The sequence below is a fragment of the Simochromis diagramma genome, unplaced genomic scaffold, assembly GCF_900408965.1.
Source record: "Simochromis diagramma unplaced genomic scaffold, fSimDia1.1 OVJJ01000293.1, whole genome shotgun sequence".
Lineage (NCBI taxonomy): Eukaryota > Metazoa > Chordata > Actinopteri > Cichliformes > Cichlidae > Simochromis > Simochromis diagramma.
Genome location: NW_024386801.1, coordinates 10,102,281 through 10,116,433, shown reverse-complemented (window position 1 = coordinate 10,116,433; position 14,153 = coordinate 10,102,281). Strand labels below are relative to the sequence as shown.

At 40.2% G+C, this 14,153-nt stretch overlaps 1 protein-coding gene across 3 annotated transcripts in view; it reads left to right on the top strand.

Annotated features, from left to right (window-relative positions):
- Positions 1–4,328: 4,328 nt before the first annotated feature.
- sema4ba (sema domain, immunoglobulin domain (Ig), transmembrane domain (TM) and short cytoplasmic domain, (semaphorin) 4Ba) overlaps positions 4,329–14,153 on the top strand; it is a 54,481-nt gene continuing 44,656 nt past the window's right edge. Inside the window, exon 1 of one of the 3 annotated variants that reach the window (XM_040025678.1) lies at positions 4,329–4,430. The gene's annotated coding sequence lies outside the window, so the exon portion shown is untranslated. Of the gene's footprint in view, positions 4,431–5,793; positions 6,230–14,153 lie in introns of those variants that run through there. The other 2 variants (XM_040025675.1, XM_040025677.1) reach the window with 2 other exon arrangements.

Sequence of the window (14,153 nt, the reverse complement as noted above, 5' to 3'; positions counted from 1 at the left end):
ACAGTTGACCATCTCTTCCTGCATGTGTGAAATTTGAATAATTCATTGACACGTTACCCTCCGGGGGATATTCTCTTAAATTGGATTATGAAAATGGATCGCTGTATAGGCTTTGTAATAACTGTAATATTTATACATGGTCCAAAGTGGCAGTGTGCATGTTCTTTTACTCTTCAAAAAGGGACTTTTTTCAGACGCAATGAGGATGCCATAATAGGAACATTAAAGTCTTCTCACATCTGGGCTTTTAATGCCATGCTTATAATGGGTTTGTCCAAAAACTTCACATTTGATTTTGTTAGAGTGCTCATCTTTGAAAATTTATGCTTGGAACCTCTGAAAAAGGTCTTTGTATTCCTAAAGAACAGGATGTGCTCATGTCAAGGTCACTCCCTTGTCTTTCTGTGCTGTCATTGTGTTTTTTTTTTTTCATTTTCCCTTTTGCAAAAAAAGAGCTTGAATCTGTTTGTAACTGTGAAACAGACTTCGCTTTGCCAAAGAGGCTTTTCATTGGAAAAGCTGGATGATTGGCTGCAGTGGCAATAATATTTCAATGCTGTTGTCCCCTCCGGTCACAAGGGGTTCAGCCAATTCGTGTTACCAAAGGTCAGGCCCATCTGGAGTGCTGTTTACATTCTGGGACACCCTCCTTTGTCAGACACCATCCATGAATAGTGTCACACACACTGGAAATCACACGGCCTCGTCCGAGTACAGTCTGTGTTCCAGCCAACCTACAATACTCGGTATGCGAGGAATGCTGTACGCTCCATTTTAAAATGAGGCAGACAAAAGAGCAGTTGGATTGATTTTTCCTCGTGTACTGTCACACTTATCGAGGCCTCACATACACTGCTCCTTTATAGTCTTCCTCTGTTTGGGTGCATTGTAACTGAGATAATGTTACTGTTCTAGTGAAGGTCACATCTGCAAGTTGCAATGGTGCATCTGTGCTCTGAGTTTGCTTGACTGTGATACAGTGCACCAACAACTGTTGTTTTATCCTTTATTTTTCATTAAGATGAGGCTCATACACAATATGTTGGTCTGATTGTTTTGTTTTGTGTGGAGAAAGGATTGCACATTACAGATAGCAGATGCTCGTTGTCTGTTAACATTACAAGCCAGGCTTTACTTTTAAATTAAAAGAGTCTCTGCTCTGTCATTGCTGCCTTTCAGGACAAGCTGTATCATCTCTGCTTCAGTGTAAACTGGTAGCCTTCATTTGGACTTAGCTGCCAAAACATGCTGTAAAAGCCATCCTTCTGTATTAAAGTTTGCTTTGTTTTCTTTTACAGTTTGCGGAGCTCAACCAACATTAGATTCCTCAGTAAAAATAAATCTTGCGCACTAGGTTGAACTCAACGGTGACCAGAATCCTTCTGTCTTTAGGAAAAAAAATATATAGTCCAGTGTATCAAAGCTTCTTTATTCTATATATTGGTCACATGTCTGGCTGCTCATGCCTGCTAATTTAAACTGTTCTTCGTTGCTCAGTTCTTTAACAAATTATGAGGGACTTCAAACACCACAACATAAGAGTGACATGGCTCAATAACTAAAGAATTAGAAAAATGTTTTTATTCAATGTTCTTTATTTGATTTATGTGCACTTGCTTCATTTCAGCTCAGCGTGGGAGTCTCTTCTGCTGTTGTTGTGCTCAGCTCTGTTCTGCTTATTTGTGCGTCATGGTGAAGCAGTCAGATGTATACAGTTGAGCGCAACAGACGAAACAGATCACGATATGATTATTCGACTTGGCGACAACTCTAGAAGAGTTGAGAGTAGATTAGCACAAGTTAATCTATCTAAAACAATCCCAAATGTCTGAGTCCTTGGGAAAACACCGAGCGCAGCTGTGTGGTGTTTCTAGCGCCAATATGGCCACTAATCATACACACATAAGACAATGCTTGCAATTTCACCAAATGCATTTGGAGAAGCACTCCATGAGCGTCTGTGAGCTCAAAATAGAACCGGGTGTATTTTTGATATAAGGCGCATTAAATTGCACAGAGCGGATGATGAGGGCGGTAAGTCAGACAGAGGAAAGGAGAATCGGTTCAGTTTTCAAAGTAAAAGACTCGTGGCAGACTAAACATTCTGCCTCTGACTCTCTGGGGGTTGTGATTTGACCCCATGCAAAGGACAGAAAAAAACAGAGTCAGACTTAAAATCAAAGGCATGCACCTGGTGTAATGCAACCTGAGCATTACACCAGGTGCTGTGAAACAATATAAGCGACAGGAAAAATAACTATTAAAATAACCAGTTGGTTGGCATATATTCGCAGCTTTACTTTGCTAACTCAATAATGCAGATAACTGATCAGCCATGGAGGCAGTTCATTACATTTAAGCACATAGACATGGTTAAGACAACCTGCTGAAGTTTAAACTGAGCCTCAGAATGATGAAATATGGTGATTCGAGTGACTTTCAATGTAGCATTGTTGTTGGTGCCAGATAGGCTGGTCTGAGTACTTACTGCTGATCTACTGGGATTTTACCACACAGCCATCTTTAGTGTTTACAGAGAATGGCCCAAAAAAGAGAAAATATCCAGTGAGTGGCAGTTCTCTGGGAGAAAATGCTTTGTTGATGCCACAGGTCAAAGCACTAGCTATTTGGAGTTGTTAGGAAGGGAACAGTAATTCAAATAATCAGTCGTTATAATAAAGGTTAGCAGAAGAGCATCTCTAGATGCACAAGACATGAAACTTTGAAGAAGATTTACTACAGCAGCAAAAGAACATATTGACTGCCTCTCCTTTTAGCTAGAAACAGGAAACTGTGGCTACAGATCACAGGGTTCATCAAATTTGGACAACACAAGATGGGGAAAAATGTTGCATGATCTGATGAGTCTCAATTTCTGCTGCAACATTTGGATGGCAGGGTCAGAATGGAGCAAACGGCACGAAAGCATGGATCCATCCTCCCTTGCATTTATAGTTCAAATGGGATCATTGTGGACGTCTTTTTAACGTCAAACTCATTTTAGACGCCATTTTTTATACAGCTTCTATAGGCTTTGTAGTCCCATGATTCCAGAGGGTGGAGGACATGTTTCCTATAGGCTACCAGTTATTTTTTCTGTAGCTTTATTCACACCTTTGTATATGTCTCCATTTATCATCTGTGACTGAGACAATCAAATGTTATTGGAAAATGATCTGGAACAATATGCCACCTTCTGAAATGGTACTATATCATAACAGTTACGTGTAAAGGAATGCAGAGTGATCAGCAGACATCTCCAACATGGTGCGGGCTCTTGACGCTAAAACAAAAGTAAGCAGCTGCATGGTGGATTTTGGAGCAGAAATGTCTCCAGCTTCTCACAGGCAGTTTGCAAAATGCGTGCATTGGCAAAGTCTGTCAAGCAGATAGTCCAGTTCATATATACACACTTGCACAATCGTCTTGCAGTCAACCTAGCGATCACATTCATTTCCTCCTACAATCATGAGCTCTTCACAATAAAACAGGTTACTTGTAAAAATGAACCATATAAAATGCAAATGCTCATTATTAAGCACATTGTACACTTTTTAAAAGGAATTCCATTTTTTTTCTAAACACTTTAACCATTATTGTTTTACATTTTACGTGGATTTCAATGCTTTTAATATTTTTCCACAAGTTGATTAATTGAAAAAAATAAACCAACTTTTTAAAAAAAAAAAGTAAAATAATAAAAAACCCTCACATGTGCTGAATAAATCAGTAGGCTAACACATAATAAATTGTTTGTTTATAAATAATCTGTATTCATATCTATCATGTTGATATTTGTAAATAAAAAACTGTCCACATGACGTCCAAAAAGTTCAAATTTTGAAAGCTCAGTATCATATTGACATCCAGGTTGGGTCATGGTTGGACGTTCAAATTGTGAACCTAGTTTATTCAACATCGTATAGATGTCCGGGATTGGTCGTGGGCCGACGGAGCCAATATAGACACGAGCAGCGTGTCTTTCCGACGTCCAATGTTTAATGGGTATGCACCAGATTTGCTTGTCAGTAGGGCTCAAACTGTCCTTACAGTTAATACTCAGGTAGACCTGATTTACAAATGATGTATGATTATTATATCTTTTTCTTTTTATGATTTTATTCACTTGAACAAATTGCTTATAGTTTCGTAAACAGTTAATATGATATTTATTTCAAACTGAGTCATAACAGATGTCACTTTAGGGAGAGCTGCAGTCCATTTGCATAATGTGTTACAGTCTGTTTGCTTTATCGACTGCTGTGCCACCTCAAACATTAAACAGTTGAAATGGAATTATTATCATTATTAGTGCTAATAGTAAACTATATATTTTTTCCTCCACAGTAATCACATTAAGGGAATGGGTTGGAATCCATCTGTTAATTACCAAAAATATTTGGGTCTCCAGCTTGTTTCACCTCCAACTGGTAAGTTTGTTTTTATTCTGTCTGGTGCTCAGCAGGGAGCATATGGTGGGTTTATTAGAGCTTGTGCTGGAAATATACTTTCGACCTACAGAAATTAATGAGATCTGACTACCCGCTACATGCCAAACATGAACACTAAAACACTCAGCTAAGGCTCCCAAAGGCTCTTCAAAGATGTTTTAATTACCAAAAAATTCATCTGTACACACATCATGGGATACTAAATATGTTGGACTTTTAGTAAGATGGGGAATTGTTGCACTCCAAGGCATAATTATTTTTTTAGAACACACAATTAATCCACCAATTCAGAAAAAACATGCAGAATAATAAATAATATAAATGAAAATTGTCAGTCAAAACAATTACATTTGAAATGCTGAATTTAAGAGCTGCCATGATTCCTCCTCCTTTCCACTTTCCTCTTAATGACTTTCCTTCTACCTGGCGTGGAAAGCATTGTTATTAACTGTTGAAGTATTGGATGTATATTGTCAGTTGACCAGTGTATGTCCTTCTGACAACATGTACATAGTTGTGGGAGCTTTGTTTGTGTTTGTTCAGGAAAAGTGGGATCACTTGGTTCTGACTAACCATTATTGTCAAGTGCATTGTTGTCCGTGCCAGTGGTCTGCGGTGTACCAGTGTGTAGGTGGTTAACAGCTGTCCGCTGCGGTAGGTGACCCGTAGCGCTCTCGTTATGGTCGCGCCTGCCTCCCAGATGTGCTCAGAGCATCGGCATAATCATGCAGTTGTTTCTGACAAATTTGTTGCGACACATAAGTTTTAATCATCGTGAGCAATCCAAACACTTTTACCTATCCACTCACTGCCCCGAGGAATCTCAGTTGACCTTTTTCCAGGGATGAATATCAGCATGCTTTGGGAGCAGTGGCGAGCAACTGCTAGTCACGCAATTCAATTACCACATAGAATAGACATTGTGTAGGCTTCCATGAGCTGGACACACACTCATGCACGCAGTCTGTGCCCCAAAGGGATGATCCACATTAGAGTGTACATCATATTATATCCATTCTGACAACAAATCCTGGTGAAGGTACACAATTAAGAGCAGCTGAGTTAATGATTAAATAGGTCTTATGCTAACCACCAAGGGCATTTCACAGTTACCAGATCATAAATATTAAATTTGGACTTGGGCACGCAAAGAAAAGAGCTCAACAGTAACAGGGAGCTTTTGCTGCTACGAGGAGCACCTCCCTTCCTCTGTCCACTCCTCTCCCACCCTTCCACAGAGGCAGCCTATGATGTAATGCTCCTGCTGCTGATAGAGCAACCCCCTCTCCTGCTTTTTTTTATATATTTATATTTACCCCTCCCCTTCCGATTTGCTACTGCTGCCGTTGCACTCGCTGGTAGTGATAGTGGCGGTGGATGCATGCGTGCGGTGCCGGTTCAACTGCATCCTTGTGCAGGGATCCCTGCAGAGCTTTCTTTTCTCTGTCACCACTTGAATGAGAGCCACTCCTACTAAGCACTGCAAGACCTTGTCCTCTGCTGATGAAAGGTAATTCGTCTGGCATCATGACAGAAGAAATTCACGGGGAAAAGAGGGGAAAGAGAGGAGGAGAGTGAGTGAAATAGGGAGTGATATACAGTACAGAGGGTTGACTGACTGTCCAGTTAGCTGCTGAGTAAATTGGTCTAGTTGCTGAAAGCTTCTTCTCGCCACAGTGCTGGATGTCATGGCAATTGCTCCCTCAGTGTGCGTGCATGTACTGTATGGTGTTGGTTTCCATGGTAAAGATGAGACGGATCCCCGTGCTGGCTCAGAGGTAATTCAGCATGTGTCGTGGAAAGCTATAATTACCTTTATTTTGAAATGATTTCTCATCTCCTGTGCAGAATTTTCCCTCAGGTTCTTTTTCTTTTTTTATGGATTTAAATATTTTTTAAAGATCACAGCTTTGTTACACTTTCTCTTATAAAAAAGAAGATTTGCATGTGATAATAATTTTGTACTTCCTTGGAATATTTGACCCATTTTGACTTGTCCGCTCAAAAAAAGAAAAAAATAATAACTGGGCGTGTACAATGACAGCCATGTAGCTGATACGAGCAAAGCAGTGGGCGTTATCTGCATGCAGATTTTCAACTGCTTCAGAAATGAGCAGCAGTTTACAGAGCGTTGTGGTTACAGTGCTTCATCAAACACTTTTTTGAACGGCATGTGTACTTCCAGCGCAGCATCACAGTTGGACGGTTCTAAATGGATAGTAGTTGATTATTTTCAGGAGTTGTTTAACCTTAACTCTTTCGCTATATCAAATGCTAACTTAATATTTCATATTTCGTCTGCCCCACATGTAGATGGCCTTATAACTAATTCATCTTGAGGGTTTTCCCTGTGTTTGAGTCATCACTCTCTTCCTCTTCCTTTTTCTCTATCTATTCATCTCACTGGGTCATTTCCCTGAGTACACAGTGCATTAGTAGTATAACATTTCTCTTTTGTAGTAATTGGCTTAATGAACTAACACGTCTCTGAAGCACAATCTCATTAGCTCTTTGGGATCATGATTTATTCTGGATTGCAATTTCTGCTTGGATTAGATAAAGAGTAACCATGCTTTTCAAGGTTATTTTATGGTTATCGCACTGGGTAGAAGTCATTTGTAATTGAAGGTGGTTGGACAGAGTATATTATTCATGAGAGCAGGCATACTGTATGCATGCTGTGACTAGGTTAAAACTGAAAGCAACAGTCCCACTTTCCATTTTCACCTCCAACAGTATCACCACCTTAAAGACAAGGTGACATCGACAGAAAAGCAGAATTTTAAAACATACTTAATTACGTTTAAGGGTAGGATGCGGTATGAAGAAGTTCTGGGGACAGGTCCATAAACATCAAAAAGTCTTTCCCGATATAAATGTGGAAGATTTCCAATTCAAGGTCATCTTCTTGGATCCAGACAGATTCCAGCACAAAAGCTCTTTATAAATGAACACTTAAACTGTGTGCTCATCAGCTCTTGTTTCAAGCTCAAATTTCATGTTTAGGATCACTTTTAGGTGGTAATGAAAGATGGCTCTCTGGCTAAACCAAGCAGTTTTTAGCAGAGGAGTTGAGAATTTTCAATTTTCAATCCGAGGAGGATGAACAGCATTGTTTTTTTTAATTCAGTAAATCACTCCATGAACTTGTACAATGTTATGTTTTCACTCAGGCAGTCAGTCCAGACTCTCTCTAATGTCCAGGTGCTTTTGAGGGAAAGATCTGAACAGTGGTGGTGGCCAGAAGCCTTCTGATAAAAATAAAAAACAAAAGCAGCAGCTGCTCTGAAAAACAATCCAGAGCTCCAGAGCTGTGCCAGAAGAGGATCTTGAATGTGAGATTGTGCAAATTTAAATTGGGTATAGGTTTTGACTTTTACGGACTTACTGACCTCTTGTACAATTTTATCATCAAGGCAATGGACTATGTTAAACAATGTGCTGCTAATTTCTGTGTAATGAGAATATCATCTTTTATTACAAAGAAAAGAACAAGAACTGGGGTCAGCAGTGTTACATTTGCAGGAAATGGCAGACCATGGTTAGTGTTTTTGTCAGGAGGGTGGCTGCAAAGGAAATTGAAAGTTTGGACAACATCTGTCATGACAGGATGCCGTTTGATTTTAATTAAACCTTTATTTAATCAGAAAAAACCCTAATGAGATTAATAATCTTTTTCACAAATGTTCTGGCCTGAGATAGATAGCGCTATCTGAGATGGTGGGAGAAACAAGAGCTTCCGAAGAAAATACAACAAGAACATATAAAACTTCACTCAGGGTTCAAACCCAGGATTTTCTTGTTGTGATGCATTAATGCTAACCACCAAGCAACCATGCTGCTGCAATGGCAATCAAGTGGCTTGTTTAAAAAGTTTTCCCTCATTTTTTTCCAAGCCATCCAGTGCAGTGGACTGGTTCCTCTGTCGGGCCATTTTTGGCCACATGGACACATTTTTTATACCCCTGTTTCATTGGAACTAGAACTTGTAAAGAGACAGTTGAGTTCATTTGGGCATCTGACCAAGATACCTCCTGGATGCTTCTTGGATCAGGTGTTTTGGGTGTGTTCCACTAGGAGAAGGCCTCAGGACAGACCCAGGACACACTGAAGAGATTGTATCTTTTGGCTGGCTTGAGAAGACCTTGGTGTATCCCCTGGAAGATTTGAAGGTGGTATCCAGAACACCTCATTTATTTAATATGGGGAAAAATGAATGCAGTTTGTTTTCAGTCTTTCAGAAATGTGTGTATATCTTTTTTTTGTTAATTAATTCATTATACTGTCCCCATCAAAACTTTAAGACCTCTTGAAAAATGGCAAAAAACTCATATGTTGCATGGTTGGATCTTAACAGGGTTCCAAGTAGAGCTTCAACATGCAATAAGAAGAAATAGGAGTGAGACAAAACATTTTTGAGCATACAATTTATTGAAAACAACTCTTAAACTGAAAGAAGCTGTTTTACAGCTGATCAAAAGTTCTAGGACCACACCTCCAAAAAAACCCTGTAAACCCCCCCCCCCCAAAACAGAAATCAAAGTTTCAAACATGAACTCAGTAATGAGTATCTCCGCTGTTATTGTTGATCACTTCAAAAATTTGTTGTGGCATGCTTGATGCAAGTGTTTCCTTGAGGTGAGTGGGAACATTTCTCCATGTGGTGAAGACGGCAGCACCAAGGGCATCTACTGTCTGAAACTGTTGTCCATTTTTGTAAACTTCCCTTGCCATCCATTCCCAAAGGTTCCCGATTGGATTTAGACCAGGGAACACGCAGGATGGTCCAAAAGAAGGCAGAAAGAAGAAGTCCCTTGTCCTGTGGACATTGTGTACTGTAGCGTTGTCCTACTGAAAAACCCAGTCATTACCACAAAGCTCTCTGCAACTTCTTGACAAAGCCAGCAGCCGTTTTACGCCCCTGCTCCTGCTGAAGTTCCATAGTTCCACTGAAGGAAAAAGCACCCCAGACCATTATGGCGCTCCCTCCACTGTGACGTGTAGAAAACATCTCAGGTGGGATCTGCTTGTCATGCCAGTAATGTTGGAAACCATCAGGGTTAATTTTTTTCTCATCAGAGAATAAAATCTTTTTCCACCTTTCAATGTCCCATGTTTGGTGCTCTCTTGTAAAGTCCAAATGGTCAGTTCTGTGGCATTCAAGGAGATGAGGCCTTTGAAGACACTTTTGTTTTTTAAAGCCCTTCAGTCTCAGATGCCCCACGATGGTTATGGGGCTGCAGTCGGCAATAGTAACTTTGGGTCGAGGATCGTCCAGTGTCTTGACCAACAGCCAATAGGATTTTCCGGCTCAGTGCTGGTGAAATTTTTTGGGGTCTTCCACTTGACTTTTTTGTTCTATTCCAAATGACTGTCTTACTGCCTCCCACCTCAGCAGTGATGGCGTGCTGTGAGAGACCCTGCTTATGCAGTTCAACAACCACTTCAAAAAGGGAACGTTTTTTTGCCTTTGCTATCAGAATGTCATGACAATGTGACTGTCTGGCAGAAAATGAGAGTGAATCCACATTTTTGGACAGATTTGGCCTTTTAAAGGCATGTGGTCCTAAACTATTTAATCAGCTGCAAAACAGCCTGTTTTAATATATCTGTAATAATAAAAATATATCTTTGTACATCTGTATATACGAATTTCAGTTGCTTGTGTATATAGGACTACTTTGTGTCTTCCTTCTATATTTTATATTCCCCTTGCCATAAATTTCTAATTTGTGGGATAATAAAGGTATATTCTATTCTATTCTCTATTCTAAAATGTTTTGTCTCTCTCCCATTTCTTCTTGCTGCATGTTGAAGCTCTACTTGGAACCTTGTTAAGATCCAACCTTGCAACATATGAGTTTTTGACATTTTTCAAGTGGTCTTAAACTTTTGATCAGGACTGTATTAAAAAACTTAAAACTGTATAAATGTAATTAAAAAGTAAATCATTTTTAATTTACAGTTCAGAATGCGAAGATGTTCGATTTACTATCATTTAAATCATTTCCTATAAGTAAGAATAAAAGGAAAAAAGCAAAAATCTCATGCGAGAAGCTCAAACCTTTTTAAATTTTTTTGTTTTTGCTTGAAAAAATGTTAAAATTGTATCAAAATATATGCGTTTAAACTTCTGTCAACCCATCTGACTGTGTTGCAGTCTTAATACTGCAATATACTGATATCTAAACTCAAGAAAGATCTGTAAAAATGACCATGTATTTTGTATTTTATCAGTCAGAATCAGAATCCTTTTTTGCCATTACATATCAGATGTTCAAGGTGTGGATGTACAAGCAGCATTTAGAATAATAGCTAACAATAAAAACAGATCTAAAATATCACCGATACAACTATACAAATGTACAAGTGAATTAAATAAGATTAATACATACAATAAAAGATACCAAATCACATTAAAAGAGCTGCTTTAAGAGTCTGATATTTCTGGCTGTCCTGATCATTGATTTACAGCATCGCCTACAATCACTTAGTATAACTACTTATATTAAAAGAACATCTAGCTCAGTATAAATAATCCAGAAAAATCACTGACTGTGCAAAAGGTCATATTTCCCACCAGTTTACTCTATGACATGAGTTGTGATAACTCGTGGCTGCTAAATCAAATTTCTGGCTGTGTCAAGAGCAGATTATCCTCCCTCAATTGTAGGACATGGTTGTTACTGTATGTGGTAGTGGGAGGGGGGTGTATGTGTGGGGGAGGGAGACCTGAGGTGGAAAATACAGGAAAGTTGAGCCGCTGCCATGGATATGTTGGGCCACCTGAGGAGCATTCGAGCTGTTCCTCTTGCTCTGTTGGATTTGAAACTGACCCAGTTGCTCTGGAGGTGCGCCCGTTTGCCCCGCTTTAACAAACTGTTTCTTTTTAAAAAGATAAAGATTGGAAAATGATTAGCGGAGGAAACGGCCACATGTTGTGACAAAGGTCATAATGTGGGAAGGTACACGTAGATTGCGGTGATCGGTTAACCGTGTGACCGTTAATGCTGGGAACCTTTGGTAGCAGTTTCAGATAAGTGAGTAATGCATAAGATGGTGACACAGGGGAAATAACCATGTATGCAACTTTAATGACCAGGGTGAGTCACACGGGCCGCTCGAAAGCTCTTTCTCTATCAAACACACACACACACGCACCAGGGTTTGTTCACTGGCATCACCTCCTGCCAGAGGGCACTCATCCCACAAACCCTCTCTGCTGGTGAGTTTCATGTGAGAGGTGGTGGAGTCATGCCTTTAGTTGTGTCATACTGAGCCATCACAGCTTCAATTTTTTTTTCTCCCCAAACACACAAAGCACCGGAGGAAAAATCGCAACATCCCACATTCACAGGTGTGTCTGAAGAGAGTGTGATTGATCGTATGCTGGGTATCTCCCACCATCTGACATGCTGCTCCCATCACATTGGATGTGAAAATGAATCAGTCACCTCAGCTGCGCATCAAACTGTGTCACCTTTGCTGGTACTTTTCTGTATAGTTTAGCTCATATTTGCTTAAATTAAAAATATTACAAATGCAAACATTAATTGAGTTTATATATATATCTATATATATCCTTCAAGCTCGGGTCCTCTATCAGAGGCCTGGGAGCTTGAGGGTCCTGCGCAGTATCTTAGCTATATCAATACTTAGTATCTGCTGGAGCCACTCGCCTAGCTTGGGAGTCACCGCACCTAGTGCTCCAAATACCACTGGGACCACCTTCACCCTCCACATCTTCTTGAGCTCTTCTCTGAGCCCTTGGTTTTTCTCAAGTTTCTCGTGTTCCTTCTTCCTGAGGTTGCTGTCATTCGGAACAGTTATCTATCACTACGCCCGTCTTCTTCTGTTTGCCTACCACCACTATGTCTGCTTGGTTAGCCCCACCATTTTTTTCTGTCTGTATCTGGAAGTCCTACAGTATCTTAGCTCGCTCATACTCCACCACCCTTGGGGGGAAGTCACATTTTGACCTCGGGACTTCCAGGCCATATTCGGCACAGGTGTTTCTGTATACTATGCCCGCCACTTGGTTATGGTGTTCCATGTATGCCCTGCATGCTAGCATCTTGCTCCCTGCTGTTATGTGCTGGATTGTCTCAGGGGCATCTTTACACAGCTTGCACCTAGGGTGTTGCCTGGTGTGGTAGACCACACCAGGCAAGACCACACCAGGTTTGGTATATGTAAAGAAATTAGAACAAGCTGAGATTTAAAATAGAGTAGAGTTACTACTCCCCAACTGGTTGGTGAGTGGTGGCCAGAGATTGTGGAGGGCTGTCACTGAGTGGTCTCTAGGTTTGTGGGACTGGGGCTTTAGTGGCTATCACAGTGACTGCCTGCAACCACTCACCAAGCAGTTGGAAATACACATTTTTCCATAGCAAGGAGTGGTGGCCAGGGAGTCAATAACCAACCTCTAGGCCTGTGTGACTGGGGCCCAAGTTCAAGTCTGAGTCTTATGACTGTCTTTGTCATTGTGGTTTGCTTGGTCATTTCAGGCGTGGTTTTGTTCCTATGTCTTTTGTCTCTGTCATCGTGTTTAGTGTTACTCTTTATGTTTCTGTGTTAAATTGTCCTTTAGTTAGTAATGTTTGCTGTTTCAGTTTTGTTTTTATTTTTGTCTTGTTTTCGTTTTACTTACTGTTTTGTTTCTTTCCTTCTTTTTTCACCACCTGCTCCAACTTATTTAGTCTCACCCAAATTTATCCACTCTTTCAACAACTATGATACCCTAATAGCAAACAATAGTCCGCTAGTAGGTCTGTCATTATGCATCCATACCTTGTGCAAACTAGAAAAAAGTCATTTGAAACTCTTGTGCAGATCCCAGACTTTCAGCTGTAGTAAATATGTCAGGCTTTATGCTGACAAGAAACAGTCTTGAGTGTCATGAGTTCCTGACAGAGAGAGGGGAGCTTAGCGTTGTGTAAAGTGCAAAATGTAAATCAAACAGAAGAGCTTGGCGCTCCATAAAAGCTTCTGTTTGAGAATTGTTCTTTGTGTAAACATCATATGGGTTTAATGAAGATTTGGAACAAACTATTGCTGTTACTGTCAGACTGCAGTAAGAGGATTTTTAACAATAAAGAGCTGTCGAACTTTGCCAGATCATCGCCTGACCTGGTGTCAAAGCTGTGCTAATATAAGTGGTATGAGGACAAACAAAGGCCTTAGCTGAGTAGTTGTGACTTTAGTAGCTTCACAACTTTGTTGACTGGAATTTTCCTTTTAGTTTGTAGCACTGAACAGATGCTTGAAGCAAGTGCCAGCCGTGGCCCTGCTGTTACTATGCAACTGCTGACAACCTGTAAGATGCACGGCAGTGTTTTCGCTAAAGGTGAAATATTTTCCAGCTCATGTTAACAACACTTTTATTGCTGAAAGTGAAGGTCTCAGGAGATCTTAGGTTCTTTCTTCTTATTGAAAAAAATAAGTTTGTTAAATGCTTGGCTTGAGCAGAAGCCAAGCATTTGATTGTCACAAGGTCATAAGTAGCCTCGGCATAAAAAGGTATTATTCTGACAAAATGTAGCCGCTAAAATAACGGCGTACAGTAAGGAAGAAGTTAGCCAGTTTGGTTTTTGTCTGTCACATTTTTCTATCACATGCTTTGCACAGTTACAGGGTTTCAACACATTGGATAGCACTGCGTTGACAAACACTGAAACAGAGTTGGGGGCCGGTGTTTCTCAG